This window comes from Nicotiana sylvestris, chromosome 8 (assembly GCF_000393655.2).
Source record: "Nicotiana sylvestris chromosome 8, ASM39365v2, whole genome shotgun sequence".
Taxonomy (NCBI): domain Eukaryota; kingdom Viridiplantae; phylum Streptophyta; class Magnoliopsida; order Solanales; family Solanaceae; genus Nicotiana; species Nicotiana sylvestris.
Genome location: NC_091064.1, coordinates 37,825,344 through 37,829,497, shown reverse-complemented (window position 1 = coordinate 37,829,497; position 4,154 = coordinate 37,825,344). Strand labels below are relative to the sequence as shown.

Here is a 4,154-nt window from a genome sequence, read left to right as displayed (position 1 = left end):
CATCTCCTTATATCACATCACTACAAATGAGTATCTGGTAGATATATTCACCAAGCTTCTAACAAGCATTAGACATTGCAACTTACTTACCAAATTGGCAGTGAGTCCCTCCCTTCCAACTTGAAGGGGGGGAGGGGGTATAGAGAGTATATACATAGGTATATATTTATTTGTTTGTACAAGTAGTTGTAGTATATGAATTAGTTAGTGGTTAGTACAGCTGTACACAACTGTACACGTGTGTATAAATAGGTGAGATGTTTTTACAGCTAAGTAAACTTTTCTTTTGTAATTTTCTATTACTCAGTTCGTTTCAATTAAAGAAAAGTTTCAGAAGCTTCTCTCGATAGGGCTCACTCATCCGCCATTATATCTCATTTAAGGTCAGCTTTTCTTCTTCTTTTTCTTCATTTCTACTATTGTTTCGACACTACTCCTTCATCTTCATCAAAATTCTCTAGCTGCTTCATCAAAAATAACATGATTTACTCCTTATCTTCCTTAATATTCTTTAGATTTCAAATTATATCAACATTTAGTAAGTACTCTTTCCACATTAATACTCCAGATTTTATATTGCTTCTATATTTGTTCATCAATAAAATATTGATCTTCATGTTTCAAATTACTTCGAACCAGATTTGGTATTATAAACATCATACACAAGTAAAAATCGAGCTTCATCTTACAAATTAGTTTTAATCAACTTCTTATTGTCTAAAGTTAATAATTGAAAACGAATATGAATTATAAATTTAAAAATTTAGTCAAATCAAAAAAATAAAATCTTAATTTCGAATAATATTGACAATGAATATTTAGTTGTGGAGGCTTCAAAATAATACAAAAAATCAATATGGAGTTTGTCACAACCCGAATTCCCAACCCCAGGACCGTGATAACGCCTAATGTCTGCTTGCTAGATAAGCCAACATTAGATTACCAATTTGAGTAATAAGCTGTCTGCATGAGAAAAGAAACTCAACAATTTTTTGGTATCTTTCTTAGTGACTATATTTGAGTACATGCTTCGAAAATTTCATCCCAAAGAAATATCATTTCCACCCTTTTTCTTCTGATACTAAATTGTCATGGCTTCAACCACAAGGGTACAATTTCTCTAGGCCGCAAGTTCAAATCATGATGTAGTAATTTTTGCCTTTTTCAAATTTCCCTTGTTAAAATTTATGGCATCACCGCTGCTTGTCACATAAAATATTTGGGAGGATGAGTGAAAATATTCTCTATCAAAGCCGTGCTAAGTCCAGTAATTTTGACTTGTTTATAGTTTCAAGCTTATAGCAGCCAATGCTAATGCAATGGATCGTGCAAGTAGATATCTCTATTCAAATATTCCTTCCTAAATGCCTTGACAAAATTATGAGTCCATGCTTTATGGTCTTTATAAATATTCGTTGCGTCCAATTGTCATGCTTAGATTATAAGAGGGAAAATGCATAAGTACCCCCTAACCTATGACCGAAGTTCCAATTACACACCTTTTCTTTTTGGGGTTTTATACCCCCAATCCCCACCTCCCCCAACTACTGTAAAATGGAATAAATTTCTTTTCAAAAGATCATAACCAGGTTTGTATCAAATTAATGAAAAACACGCGCATGCCAAATATGAATTTCAATCTTTATTTTTCTTACTCTTTTCATTGTTTTATTCTTTTTCATTTTTTCTTCTTTTTCTCCTTCCTTTCTTTTTTATTTCGTTATTGGAGTCGTTAGTTTTCCATATTCTCTTCTTCTTTATTTTTTCTTGTTTTATTTTATTATCTCTTTTTTCTTTACGGGTGATTTGCATCGTCTAAATCTCCAGAGCACTAATTATGAAGCGGCAAATTCGGCGGTGGAGAAAGAGGAAGGCCAGCCGCCGCGTGAATCGACCAATGGAAACTCTTTTCTTCAAAATCAACCACCTATCGTTTGCATCCGATCAAAAGCAGTAAAAATAAGGTCAAATATTAAGATGCTTCAGTGGGTTTTTGTGATGAATTGGCCATAGTAGATTGTGAAGGAGGTGTTGGAAGCATGGAGAGGAGAGGGATTTTATGGAGGTTCTAAATGATGTTTGTGTTGAGAGTATTTCTGCTGGGTAAGCGTTCACCAGAGGATTTGTTTGTATTTCAAACAAAGAAAGAAAACAAAATTTGACTCTATCCAAAAAGAGAAAAAACACTAAAAAAATATCAGTTTAAGTTATATGTTAATTAAATATAAATATTTGTCCAATTAAAATATGACACGTGGAAATATTAATCAGATTTTACTCATGTTTTGCTTTTCAAATGCCTCGAAGAGAGTGAGCACACCCTCTGTTCTACCTCAGCACCTAATGGTGTATTTATTCTATTTTAAAATAGTTCAAGAGGGTAATAAGACTTTCGTAAAAAAAGTGTATAGTTAAAACTTTGGTCAAAGGTTTGGGGAGAGTATTTATGTATTTTCCTATTATAAGAAGTAGATTTGAACAAGTAATGGATCAGAAAGTTATTACCAATAATCTCTGGGAGTAGGGATGGAGGATTTGTTTTGTATATTTCTCAAATTTTCAGGTGGGGGAGGGGGAAGAATATCAGAAATAACCTCTTTACCTTCAAGGTAGGAGTAAGATCTGTGTACATAATACCCTCCCAGACTCCACTTATAGAATTATTCTTGGTTTGTTGTTGTTATTTGGTTTTATTTTTGATGTTGACAGGGATAAGAACGGGGGATGGATATTTGCTATTAGAATGACAAAATGAGGAAGCGGGGGAAAATATACCGAAAACACTATAGGTTCATCCAAACTCAATATTGGCTTAATTTTTTGTATGTATATATATATATATACACACAAAAACACACATATAGTGTAATACTAAGTAGTCACTACGAAAGTGGAAGTGTCTATCTGACAGTTCATGTCAAGTTTGAGGAGCTATCTAGTAATTTAGCCTTATTAAATCAATGTAAAGATGAATCATGTAGAGCAAAACTCAAAACGGATATCTATCAAGAGGGCAAATTTAATTTAACTTGTAATCAAATTTACTGGTTAAATTTAACTCCTTATGAAGAAGTGTAAAACTGAGATCAGAAGCTGGCAAATGGTAAATATTTTCTTCGGACTCGAATCTGCGGACTCGCTCTCTAACCGTATGAACCAAGATAGGTGCATGACAGGCTAACTCACTGAACTTGATAGCATATTCTGACACCGTCATGGTGCCTTGACGGAATCGTTCAAACTCTGTGCGGCATGCATCCCGGAGAGTCTGGGAACAAACTCTTTCAGAAAAAAATATCTCCGAAAATTGAGCCCAAGCTGGTGGCACTGCATCGGCTACTATCTTCATAAATTTATACTTGCATATTCAGAGAGATTATTTGGTGTGATTATACCTGACAGCCCGCTAACTTAAATCGGGGACTAGCTTCTGCTAAGGGCCATTGGAACAAATCAGATAGTGTTTTACAACTATCATAGATGAGTTGTTTATGTTAGCGTCCAAGAAAAGATTGTCTTGATGATTGAGTTGTAGCATATGAGTAGTGAGCAGTGTAAAAATTAGCCAACAACTGTGAGGTTTATTGAATCAAAGTAGAAAATATATACCTTGGAACTGTAAGGATTAGTGAAGTGCGGCAGATGAGTCGTGGAATTAAAATCACAGCGGTTAATAGAGATTCTCAGGCATGATTTCTGCCATTGGAAATGAGTTTGAGCTGAACTAAACTTAGTAGGCAACCTGTATGACCCATTGAGTTAAAGCAGAAAATACAAAACAAACTAATGTAGATGACTTGTGGACTTAAGAAAAAATTTCCAACAATTTATTAAGGTTCTTTGGCATGATTTGTGTAATTTATTAGCGGGTATAATTTTCCACAAGAAATCATTTGCTTTCCTCTACTGATTTGTCGGCTTTTCTCATTCTTCGATGGCCATTTGAATCAAGAAGAGTAGAAATAATCAATTTCAAGAGTTCGCGTGGAGGCACTATGTGATTAAAACCTTTTGCCCTTTCTTTTTATATTTGCATTTCAGCTATTTATCTAGAATTTTCTAGTCTTCCAGTATATCATATAAGAAAGATCGTTTTGGATGCAGATCACCCTATTATCCATCGAGATATCAAATCTTCTAATATTCTGCTCACT

The 4,154-nt window shown here is 34.1% G+C and overlaps 1 long non-coding RNA gene across 1 annotated transcript; it reads left to right on the top strand.

Annotated features, from left to right (window-relative positions):
• Positions 1 to 292: 292 nt before the first annotated feature.
• Positions 293 to 2,248, top strand: LOC138874422 (uncharacterized). Its single transcript, XR_011401403.1, has 2 exons — positions 293 to 383; positions 1,828 to 2,248. It is a non-coding gene; the product is annotated as an uncharacterized lncRNA (long non-coding RNA).
• The last annotated feature ends 1,906 nt before the right edge of the window (positions 2,249 to 4,154 follow it).